The sequence below is a fragment of the Suricata suricatta genome, chromosome 4 (assembly GCF_006229205.1).
Source record: "Suricata suricatta isolate VVHF042 chromosome 4, meerkat_22Aug2017_6uvM2_HiC, whole genome shotgun sequence".
NCBI classification, from domain to species: Eukaryota; Metazoa; Chordata; class Mammalia; order Carnivora; family Herpestidae; genus Suricata; species Suricata suricatta.
In genome coordinates this window covers 62,349,545-62,363,035 of record NC_043703.1, presented here as the reverse complement: position 1 = coordinate 62,363,035, position 13,491 = coordinate 62,349,545, and positions in this window count along the sequence as shown.

The following is a 13,491-nucleotide window of genomic DNA, read 5'->3' as shown; positions in this document are numbered from 1 at the left end:
ACTATCGGGTTAACTTTAACATTAGGTCACAGGGTCCTATCTATAGTTCCCATCTGCAGGTCTCACCCTTAGGAATGTGGGGAGAGGTAGCTGGCCTTTCCTGATTGGATACTGCAAAGTGGTCCCTTCTCTAGGCAATGTGTAACTGCCTAATGGTTCCGGAGCGACTGAGCTTAGGCCTTCTAGTTTAGAAGGGAAACAAAGCCTGTCATGGCGTCTGTTTGGTTCAGCCTTACAGCCTCACTGGATGAGTTAGGAGATATTCCCTCTTCTATTTCTGGAAACATTGTGAAGAATCCCATCATTTCTTCTTTAAATTACTGGGAGAATTCACCAGTGAAACCATCTGGGGTTGGTGGGTTTTTTTGGTTTTTGTATTATTATTAATCAATTTATCTAATACATATGAGACAGTTCAGATGATCTATTTCTCCTGTGCATGAATTTTTTTTGGTTTTGTGCTTTCAAGGAATTGGTCCATTTTGTATAAATTATCAATTTTACTGCCATAGAGTTGTTCATAATACTCCTTTATTATTATCCCTTTAACATTAAGAAGTCAGTATTGATGACTTTTCTTTCATTTTCAAATTTAGTAATTTATGTCTTCTTTTTTCTTGATTAGCCTAACTAGAAGTTTATTATTTTATTAATATTTCACCTATTTACTGTTTATTTTCTTTACTGATTCTCTTCTTTAAATTTCATCGATTTCTGCTCCATTTTTTCTTTTTTTATGTTTATTTATTTTTGAGAGAGACAGAGTGTGAGTGAGGGAGGAGCAGAGAGAGAGGGAGACACAGAATGTGAAGCAGTTTCCAGGCTCTGAGCTGTTAGCACAGAGCCCAACATGGGGCTTGAACTTATGAAGCATGAGATCATGACCTAACCCTAAGCTGGATGCTCAACCCACTGAGCCACCCAGTAACCTCTCTTTTTGTTTTTGAATTAAATTGCTCTTCTTTCTCTGATTTCTAGGTGGAAGCTTAGATGACTGATCTTAGATCATGCTTCTTTTCTAATATATGCATTTAATGTTGTAAATTTCACTCTAAGCTCTGCTTTTCTGAATCCCACAAAACTGATTATCATATTCATTTTCATTTAACTCAAAGTATTTTTTTTAATTTCTCTTGAGACTTTTACATTGATCAGAGTGTTATTTAAAAGTGTGGTAATTAATCTCCAAATATTTGGGAGATTTCCCAGCTATTTTTCTATTATTATTTTCGAGTTTGGTTTCATTTTAGTTTAAAAACTCAGTTTGTATGATTTTTATTCTCTTCATGAAGGTGTGTTTATGGCTGGGAATGTGTTCTATCTGACATGGCCAATATTTCAGTCAGCTTGAAAAAATGCATTTTCTACTGTTGTTGGATGAAATATTCTATGTCAATTAGATCCAGTTAGTTGATGGTACTATTTATTTCAACTATTCTCTTACCAATTTCTACTTGTTGGATCTTTCAATCACTAAAAGAAGTATATTGAAATCTCCAACTATAGTAGTGGTTTTGTCCATTTCTCCTTCTATTTCTATCAGTCTTTGCCTCCTGTATTTTGATGCTGTGTTATTAGGTATATACTTGTTAGGTCTTCCTGAGGAATTGACCATCTTATCACTATGTAATGTCCTTCTTTATCCCTGATAAACTTCCTTGCTCAGATTGTGTTTGTCTGAAGTTAAGATAGCTACTCCACCTTTCTTTGGATTAGTGTTAACATTGTATAGTTTCATCTACCCCTTTACTTTTAACTTCCCAGTGCCTTTATATTTAAAATGGATTTCCTGGGGGCCTGGGGGGCTCAGTGAGTTAAGCGTCTGACTTCAGCTCAGGTCATGATCTCGTGGTCCATGACTTCAAGTCTCATGTCGCTCTCTGTGCTGATGGCTCAGAGTCTGGAGCCTGCTTTGGATTTTGTGTCTCCTTCTTTCTCTGCTCCTCCCCGACTTGCACTCTCTCTCTCTCAAAAATAAACATAAATAAATAAATAGATAAATAAATAAATAAATGGTTTCTTGTAGATGAATTAAGTTTAGTCTTGTTTTTATCCACTCTCACAATTTCTGCCTTTGAATTGGTTTATTTAAACCATTCACATTTGCGGCGATTATTGATATTATTATTGATAAAGTTGTATTCATACTACCGTATTTATAACTAATGTCTATTTTTCTTTATATATTTATCATCTCCTATTTTTCCACCATCCCTGGTTTAATTAAGCATCATATGTGATGCTATCTTTTCTCTTTTTTAGCATAGCAATTATATTTCCTTTTTAAAAACCTAACGGATTTCCAAGAGTCTATAATATGTATTTACAAATAATCTGCCTCTACTTTCAGATAACACTATACCTCTTCACAGTAGTGTAGTTGATTTATAAATGAATATTTCCAATTCCCTCCTTGCACCCCTCAAAACATTGCTATCATTCATTTCACTCACCCATGGGCTATAATCATCGAATGGGTTTTGTTACTATTATTAAATTTGAACAGCTGTCTATTAGATTAAGAATAAGAAATACAAAAGAATTAATTTCTCTTCATTGACATCTTTTTGACACTCTTCCTCTCCTTATACAGGGGTGAGTTTTTGCCCTATCTCACTTTTATTCCTCTTGCAAAGCTCCTTTTAACTTTGGGACATTTTATTGCAACAAATTCCTCCAGTTTTTGTCAGAGAAACTTTTCAGAGATCATTTCACTGCATATAGAATCCTAGGTTGTTAGGTTATTTTCTTTCACTACTTTACATATTCACACTCCAGTCTCTTTGTTTGCATGGCTTCTGATAAGAAGTCTACTGTAATTCATACTTCTTTTCCTATTCTGTAACTATAGGCTTTTTTTCCTCTGGTTTTTCCAAGATTTTCTTTTTGTCATTAGTATTCCGCAATCTGAATGTGATTTGCTTAAATGAAATTGTTTTCATATTCACCCTTTGTGTTATCTGTGCCTCCTAGATTTATCATTTGATATCTGTAATTAATTTTGGAAGATTCTCAACTATCATTTCAAATATTCCTTCTGCTCCTTTCTTTCTTCTTCTATTATTCATACTGTGCATATGTTACATCTTATAAAATTGTGCCATAATTCTTGAATGTTTTGATTTGATTTTTTAACTCCTATTTTTTGCATTTTATTTTGGGGAGTTTCTACTTAGATATTTTCAAACTCACATATTCTTTCCTCAGCCCTATGTGGTCTTTGCAAGCATAAAAAGCATTCCTGGGTTATTTTTCCCTTCAAAAGCATTCTTCATTTCTGTTATAGTGTCTTGATTACAAGCATTTCATTCGATTCTTTCTTAGAGTATCCATCTCTCCGCTTACTTTAACCATGTATGCATGCATGTTGCTCACATTTAGTTAGAACCCCTAACCTATTAATCATATGAGTTTACATTCTATATCTGCTAATTCCAAAATTGATATCAATTTGAAACTGGCATTGAGTCTTCTTATTTCTTCTCTTCAGGTATTTTACCTTATCTTCTGGCATGCTTTGCAATTTTTTTGGAAGCTGGAAACAAAGTATCAGGTAATAGGAAATGAGGTAAAAAGGCCTTTAGCCTTAATTTGGGTAGGAGATGGGCTATATTTAATGATTGTCTTGATGTAAGTTATAGAGACCTCAGTATCCCCATATGTTCTTGTTTTTGGTTAGCCCATAGTCTTTGGATTTCCCTAAGAACTCATTCTTAAGTAGAGTCTGCCTCTTGCAGCTCTTCACATTGTAATCCACTGTTATTAAACTGAATCATGTTGATGTGGTTGTAAGATATGAAGGAGGGAAGCCTAATGTAATAGTTAAATCTCAGTCTTTTGGTGCTTCTGTGTCCCTGGTCTGTGACCTCCTCAAGTGTTTGTTAACTTTTTCATCTTCTTCTTCTTTTTTTTTTTTTTACTACTGATTAATTAATTTATTTATTGAGAGAGAGAGAGAGAGAGAGAGAGAGAGAGGGAGGGGCAGAGAGAATCCCATGCAAGCTCTGCACTGCGAGCACAGAGCCTGATGTGGGACTCGAACTCACAAACTGTGAGCTCATGACCTGAGCCAAAGTCAAGCGTTGGATACTTAACCAAGTGAGCCACCCAGGCACCTCACCATTTTCTTTCTCTTAAGTGAGATAGGAAGGCGAGAAGATACTGGAGTTGACCAGTTGTCCTTCTTTCAGGCTAAATAAGAATCTGGTAGTCTTTTCCCTTGAAGAATAGACCTTTGTTATGGAAAATACTGTGTGCATTTTAAAATAGTCACTTTTCTCTTCCCCTTGCCAGAAATGTGGGAGTATTATTCTTAGATCTTTACCGTGAGACTGTGAGGGGTTCCTTGAAGTACCCCAAAGAAAGTGTCAACATGAGTTCTCATTTTCAACTTCCTCTACAGTCAGTCTTCCTCAGTTTGTCAAAATTTATATTTAGGTGTTTCTCCCAGTTTATAACTTCAGCAACATCTACTCTGTGCAAGTCAACCTCAGCTGTGATTCTCTGTACTCACCTTTGATTCTGCGTTTGTCTATCTTCCCAGGTTTTAGAGTGAGAGCTTTTCCTGTCAATTCAAGTTTCTAACTCGCCCAAGAAAATTCATTAATTTTCAGTTTCTGTCGTTTTTTTTCTTGTTCTAATGATGAATAGATACTTCTCAAGATTTTCATATGTCACAGCTGAAACAAGCTAGCTTTTTCCTTTGAATTTCATAAAAAACATGACACCCTGATATCATTGTCGGACAGACAATATGAAAGTAATGACATGTAATATAACGAAGAGTTTTTGCACAATTTGAAAGTTATGTGAAAAGAGAAAAATAAGTCAGGCTGGATATCTTTATTAAGTAATCTACACTGATCACTGAAACTTTAATAATAAAGAAGACACTTTTTCAAAAGGCTTCCAGTAAAATCCTGGCGTGCATGGAAGTTTGGCATGTAAGGAGACAATTACCATGAAGTTCCACAACAGAGTGGCACACAAAAATTACCTTTTGTTTCTGCTTGACTATTTTACATAAATGTGTGTTATATGCAAAGGTACTATTTCATGCCATCAGGGAGTTGAATCCAGCAGTATAAAATAAGGAGGCAGAGAGGAAGGAAGAAAGAAGAAAGAAACAAAGAAATAAGCCAGAAAAGTGATCCATTATTACACAGTATGATTTTTTTTTTATTTTTTGGAACCATTAAATTCATGATGTGTTATCAGAAAAGAGATAGGAAAACAGATTTCTTGAAGAAGATGGTGTCTAAACTGGGTCATGGAAGGTGAGCAGGAATTAAAAGGCAAAAGAAATTGAGGAAATGAGTTCCCCAAAAAAGTGTGATAGAAGAGTAAGAACGTGAATTACTGGTAAAGTGAACAGTATAAATTGAAACTGGAACTCAGAGTGGAGCTGAATTCAATTTTGGAAACAGAACAAAATGGTAAGAACTAATACATGGGATAGTGTCACTAGATTTAAAATGCTTGTTGATAAAAATCTTTGAGACATTAGTTAAAGCGATGGACCTCTCCTCAGAAGTCATGTCCGTGTATGAAAGTCATGCAGTATGATTTTATGGTGCATATTGACTCACTAAAGCCAATGCGGATCATATTCGGTGATGTGTGGGCACTGTCAATGGGTTCAAGGAGAAAACCTGGGGAAAGGTCAAATTTAAGGAGAAAGCAGTAAAGGAAGAACCCATAGAAAGACTGAGAAGACATGATCAGAGCAAAGGAAGGAGAACCAAAAAAGATGTTGTCACTTAAAAGCATGTGACAATACAACCAGTCAACTAACTGTGTCAAATATGACAGAGAGGTTCAGAGAGAGTGTGATTGAGTGTTCATTGGATTTGAGATTACTGAAGTCATATGTGACCTTTACCCGTGCAGTTTCACTGGGGCATTGGCTATTTATAGTAGATTTATGAGGATTATATGGTGGTTGGGAAATAGTAAATGGAGACTGTGAGCAGGAGAATTTGGGCTTAGTTAAGAAGAGAAGGAGAGAGTGAAAGGCTGTGTAAGACAACATATGATCTGAGGAGGGAGAGCTATTTTAAAATGGAGAAACTTGACCTTGTCCACAGGATGGGGGGAGGAGAAGGGAGAGAAAAGTGCTGAGGAAATGGGTTAAAAAGTGTCTAAGTAGTGGAATGAAATAGCAGAAGGCAGGGAAAGAGCTGACACTGCAGGTACACACTAGATAAACGGGGACAGGAAGAGTGACAATTCAAAGGCTAATTAGACAGCTCTAGGGGCAAAGGGACCAGGGCCCCCTATATTCCTAGCAGAGTACTTGGAAGGTTTTCCTCTTACTGAAGGTTTATTTTAGCTTTCACACTAGATATCTCATCATCCCCTGTGCCCTTATTAAGACTACCTATTTATTTAAGCACATTTTTTGTTCCTTTCTCTCAAATAATCATTGACCCTGCCATGAAGAAGTCATCAGAAAGGAAGAGAAAAGATGTTTATATTTATAATAGAGGATAAATGTAAATTCTCTCAATGTCTAAAAATGGGAAAATGATGAATAACAGCATATCCAAAGTATAGGGCCATTAAAATTACGTTTTTCATTTCCATTATTCATTATGCCTGGGGAATAGTAGTAGCTGGTTAATATTAGTTAAATAAATAGCCATCTGGATAAAGTGGCGTAATATAGGCTCATTTGTACATGCTGTTAACTTATTGAGAGATGGATTCTCAACCATTGTGAAATTCTGTGTTAAACCATAAAACTTTCAGCTTGCTCCTCAGAGCTTGGGTTAACGGGGCCACTCTTTCCTACCATGAGTCTTTTTGTTCTTGCTCTGAAATAGAAGCCATTGCTATCAGTTAACATGCTAGTTCAGTTCGGGGAACAACTCTGAAACGCTATCATATTCAATGCATTGCTGTCAAATACCGTCATTCCTTCCTAGCCTGACTTTAGAGGACAGCGATGTACAGATCATCACCTCATCACCGGTATGTTCTCTCCAGTATTGCAGGGACCAGATCCTGGGGATACCATTTACCTTACTCTTAGCAAGAATCTGCGTGAGATGGGGAAGGCAGACGGTAAGCAGAAACCGTCCCCTCTCTCAGGAGTGGCAGAGCCACACAGCTGAGCCTTTTGAGCAGCATCCAGGCTATGCATGCCCACTGACCTTCATGATGCAGGCCGTGTGACCTTTCCGCGTGTCCTTAGGATGGTGCCCTAGCATCCTGGTAACTCCTCGATTCCGTGAAAGCTGCTCACAGAACGAACACCTACAGTCGGCTTTGCCTGCAAGTTGCAGCTCCAGCTCTTCCAAATGCTCTGAGAGCACTTACAATAAATCCCTTACCGCTTGAAACACCCAGAGTGGATTCTCTTTCCCAGACCAACCAAACACTTGTGAGATCGCCCTGTGGCTGGAGGTGGGAAGCGGAGCTGCACACACTGTGTGCCGGCGTTCACTCTACCAGACTTAGCTTGTTCAGGGTCACTGCTGCATGTCTGCTGTTTGGCCCACTCTCCTTTTCCTAACCTAGTATCATTGGCACTATGTTGAATAGATTATGGAAGGGGCTAATACAGATGGCCAGTCGTTTGGAAGTTATAAGAACCTAAGTGAATCATATCCAGAAATCTTAGTTTTGAAAGTTCACTTGTGTTCCATTTAGGGGGCCACTGGATGTGATCTCTCCCCACCTCCGCTGCCTGAATCCCACCCCAGGAACCGCGGGGGTCACTCAGCTGACAGCGAGTGTTAGCCAGCGTGGGACCCAAGGCCCCCTTCGGCCTGTGCACCCCCTCCAGGATGACGAGGGCCCCGGGGTTGTCCCCACCTGGCCACGCCCTGAAGGCCAGTGTTAACTGCCTAGCAGAGGAGTTCCTGCAAGAGGAGCCAAGGTGCCTTTTGCCCCTGGAGGGCCAGCACCCTGGCTATGAGGGCCCACTGCTGAGGGACACCCACTTTGGCTGTGCCGGACTGGCACCCAGAAGGAAAAGGGGCAGCCTGGAGTTAGGAGAGGAACACTGGACGGACACACGGGAGATCTGAGATCTGATCCTCGGCGTCCCCCACCCACCTCCCACCCCTCATCTGGGCCACCACCTGCCGCTCTGAGCCATTTCTACCCGAGTACAATTATGAGGTTAAAAGAAGAAAAAAACCTTTTGGATGTTTTCCTATCACTAATTTGGTGTTCTAATCACAGTCATTCATTCTGAGTTTGTATTATGCTGCATTTGCTGAGCAAAATTATAAGCCATTTTGGTAAAGCTGCCCCTTCAAAAGGATGCCTCCCTGTAGTGGTTTATTAAGAAAACAGAGGTGATTTCAGAGGAATAACAGAGTGTTTAAAATTAAAGAAACAATTAATAAATTATGTGTACCATACCTTCCCCCGGCCAATTCATCCTCCATATGGCTGTCAGAATATTTCTTCATAAAAGGGTTTCTAATGATCATATCACTGTGCTCAAATCTTTCCAAGTCTTACCATGAACACAAAATACATTACAGACTCTTCACCACAGCATGTAAGTTGTTCCATGATCTGTGCCTTCTCCATGCTTCTCCAAGCATTTATATCCTTTTAACACACCTAACTATCTAAAATGGCTGGACCACTGGCTGCATACAAGACCGTGACAAATTGTTGCTGTCAGCTCATGGTCTTCCCTTTCATTTATCTTTGTCACGCTCCCCTTTACCCACTGTATAGGTCCCAGTCTGAATGTGATTTCACCATAAACATATCTTAATTACATCAAGTCCCTTCTTTAAATTCTCAAAGGACTTTTACCTTATTTCTCTCACAGGTCTGAGGCAATGCTAGCATGCGAGAAGGCAGTTAAAAACACAGACTAAAATCTGCAGGATGACCAAGATTGACTCTAGGGGTTTTGAAACGTGAAACTTATTTCATGGAAGTAAGAAATGAAAGTACCAGGTTGAAGTGGTTATCACTTGGTAAATAAGCATTTTAGCTGGCATATTTCAATGCTTCTTATTCTAGTCTATATTTGGGACTGCAGAATAGAAGACACTAGGCTTGAAATACATAATTTAAAAAGTACTGAACCTAATTGCTCAGTAAAAGTAGTTCAATCCGTTAAATTCTGATATTGTTACCTTTTGTGATAATTGCTCATTATAGAGGCTGTCTCTCCCATGCTTGGTAAAGGCTTTTTTTTTTTTTTTTAAAGTTGGGTTAACTTCTTTTATTTATTGGAGATAATTTAAGCATGTTGACAAAGACTATCTTCAGATTTTCACAGCTGCTTCTTAGTGAAGCATGCTTCTGATTATTTATTCATCCATGCATTTATTCCCTCTACTTCTGAGCATACGTGACATGCGAAGCTCAGTGCCAGAAACTGGAAGTAAGAAAGGACTGGTTAGTTTGAAGAATAGCCATAGACCTCCTGAAGAGAAATATTGGGAGAAAGGATTCCCAAGGCCAAATGAAGTCAGATCACAGAGGACCTTAGATAATTAGCCCAAGAGTTCCGACTTACTCAGTGGCCCAAGGGAAATGAATACAACTTTTGGTCAGGGATACAACATGATCAGGGATAAGATTGAGAAGGGGAGAAGACTGACGGCTAATAGAGGCAGAATATTGAAATCTAGGGAAATCCTTAGGCATCTATCACACTCATCTGTGTAATGGAGTGATCACACAGTGGCAAAGGAAAGAAAAGAAAAGAGATAGGGAGAAATAGATGGAGGTAAATTGTCGATAACTAATTTGGAAACTGATCAGATTCATGGGCACAATGTCAGCTGCAACATTTGCAGGACCCCGTACAGATGAATGATGTCCAAAATGTGGAGCTCCTGCTCAAAAGGCAGGAAAAAAGTACTACTAAAGTTACTAAAACATAAAGCCTTTCTATTCAAGATAGTTTATTGTTTTTAAAACATAAGAGGGGTAATAGAGATATAGGGGTAGACACATAAACTTCAAAATCCAAAAAAAGAAAATAGTTTGGTCTCATAATTCTTTATAAAAAAATACCTTATTAATGTGATATATTGCTCTTGGCAAATTCAAGATCGCAGCTACCTTTTTGATCATTTTTAATTTTGAGAAGGGTCTTTCTCCTGATGCAACTATAACTGAACTGTTAAAAGCAATTTATAGGCTGTGATAACATTGGGATAATTTTTTTAATTGAAGTATAATTGACATACCATATTGCATTACTTTCTGGTGTACGACATCATGAATTAACGGTTCCATACATTATGCAATATGTGTCACCATTAGAATAGTTACCATACGGGATACATTGGGATACATTTCTGATAAATTATAACAGAACATACATTTTAGTACAGCTAGAATTGAGGATTCGCAGGGAACAATTTTTCTAAAAAATGTAACTCTTCATACAAATTAATTTTGTGTAATTCTGAGTTTTGTTGTTGTTTATTTATATATTTTTGAGAGAGAGAAAGAGCATGTGCGCTAGCAGAGGGAGAGAGAATCTGAAGCAAGCTTCACACTGTCAACACTGAGCCCAAAGTGGTGGCTGAACTCATAAAAACACTGTAAGAAGACCTGAGCTGAAATCAAGTATTGGCCACTTAACTGACTGAGTCATCTAGGTGCCCCCTGGATTTATTTTTAAATGTAAGATTTTACAAGGGCATTTTAACATTTCCTCTCGCAATTCCTGTAACTTGAAGTCATTCAAGAAATTGAAAATGTATATAATGTAATATAATTCAAAATCCCCATTTGTGCATTTTATCACTATATTTTCAATTATAAAGAAAACTTAATTTTGAAATTGCCCATTGTTAATAATTTGTTTTTTGAAACTTCATTGAACATGTTCTTTTCTATTGAGTGTGATGATCTTTAAATTTATTTTCTATTTCTAAGCCTGTGGATATTTGCGTTGCAATGTTACAGCCCTCTTCAAAACCAGCCATTCTAAATTTTTAAGGAATTTTAATAACTCCTTGATATGCGTTGTTGCAATGTTTATATGTATGCAATTCATTTTGTAATATGTACCGGAAGCTGACTTCCTAGGGGCTGGCAGTTCCTGTCCCAGCACTCCAGTCGGAGAATGAACACTTGGGCAGACAGTACAGGGACGGGGTCTGGGGACAGACAGGCAAGCCTGCCTCCCACATGGGGCGTGGTGCTGACCCCTAGTGGAGCGTCTTTTTTCTCCCATAGCCATGGTCACTTCTGCAGTGACCGTCAGCGCAATATGGATCAAGTCCTACCAGGCCACCCCTCAGGGCCTCATGACCCAAGGACTTCTCTGAGGCATACAGGACAATGTCATGGGCACTGTGCCCACAGACACTGCTGGGCAACGGCAGTGCCCCTCTGCCTGCCAAAACTCTGTTCATGCACCTGTTTTGTCTCACCAGTCTTCACTTACGAAACAGAAGTTCTAAAGAAAATTACGAATAACCAGATGGATGGGATGCCTGGGTGGCTCAGTTGGTTGTGCATCCGATTCTTGATTTCAGCTCAGGTTGTGATCCCAGGGTTGTGTGATCCAGCTCCATGCTGAGCGTGGAGCCTGCTTAGGATTCTCTTTCCCTCTGCCCCTCTCCCCTGCTCACGCTCTCTTCCTCTCTCTAAAAATAATAATTTTTAAAAAAGGAACAACCAGATGGTGAGAACAGAACATTAAAGCAAATGTGGGACACTTCTCAGCAGAGGGTCTTGTGTGACTGCACCGGTCACACGCCCACCAAGCTGGCCCTGAGCACAAGGAGAATCAGGGATGATTATTAACTAGCACCTGAGTGGTGTGACTCTTAATAGAAAACAACTCTTGAAGAATTAGTTTTGAAGGGATAGAAGGAAAGAGGCAGAAGGTAATGGGTTCAATTGTAACAATTAACTGAGGTAGAGTACAAAACTAAGCAAAGTTTAAGCAATAAACTTCAAATAGAGACTCATTTGTCAGAAACAAGCAACTAGGCAAGATGCTCCCTCCTCTTTCCCACATATTTTTGCCCTGTCTTCCTTGGGCTCTCTTTTAACTCGAGTCTCTCTTCTATCTTCTTTTCATGTCTCCGGGATAGAGTAATTCTGTTTCAAGACAGTTTTAAACATGTCTTCAAATCCTTTGACATTTCTCTGAAAGGAATCCTGACTTCAACCAATAAAACACTGACACACGGAAGCTATGTCTTTTCTGCCTGCTTCTCTGGAACACGTTCTCCACATGTCTGCTGGGACACTGCCTCTCAGAACGCAGCGCCATGTTACCAGATGCCCAGGGCAATGGGGAGTGGAAACCTAGGGGCAGGCTATGCCCCTGCTAAGCCCAGCCCTGGGGTCATCTCCACCCAGGTACCAGTGATTTCACCCTCAGCCTTCAAGCCTTCCCAGCTTAAGCCCGAGATATCTGAGAACAGAGACGAACCACCCTGTGTGCCTTGTTTAAATTCTCAGCCCCCGAAGTCCATAAGCATAACCTGATTGTCTTCCATCAGTAAGTGCTACATCAGTTTGTGACACAGCAATGAAAACTGCAGCAGCCTCTGTCATTTGCATAAGTTGGGGCAAAAACAATTTCTTTCTTTGGTGAGTGAGGAGGAATGTGGGGAAAATGCCATATTTACTCCATTTATTTATTTTCCAGTTTTATCAAGGTATAATTGACACATAACATTGTATTAGCTTAATGCGTACAACATAACGATTTGATGCATGTATCTATTGCAAAATGATTATCTTAATAAGTTTAGTTAGCCTCCTTCAGCAGAGTTAACAAATTTTTTTTCTCTTGTGCTGAGAATGTTTAAATTCTATGCTCTCAGCAACTGTCAAATATACAATATAATATGGTTAACTATAGTCACCATACTGTGCATTACCTCCCCAGAAATTATTGACCTTATAACTAGGATTTTATACCTTTTGATTCCCTTCACTCATTTTGCTCATCCCCTTACCCCACTGCCCCTCCCCACTTTGGCAACCATCAACCTGCGTGAATGATGAATGTCAACTCTGTGTCTATGAGTCTGTTTGTTTTTTTTTTTAAGATTCCATATATAAGTGAGCTCACAGTATTTCTCTTTCTCTAACTTACTTCACTTAACATAATGCCTCATGATCCATCCATATTTTCCAAACAACAGGATTTCCTTCCTTCATATGGGTGAATATTTCAATCTATCTATCCCACTTTATTTATTCATATTTTTCTCTTTTTCCTCTCAGCTCCCTAGATTAGCTGAGATATTTTAAAGACATTCACCAAAAAGCTAAGAATAACAAAAACAAAATAATTTAGGGATGTAGAAGGTGCATAAAAAATCTTAGAGCTTACCAGTGTTAGATTTCTGATATTGGTATATCTAATTTATTTACAGGTACACGATTCATGTCATTGTATGAGAAGCTATAGAAGATTATTTTTCTTTTTTGTTTTTTAATATTTTATTGTCAAATTGTTTTCCATACAACACCCAGTGCTCTTCCCCATAAGTGCCCTCCACCATCACCACCACCTCTCTTCCCCCC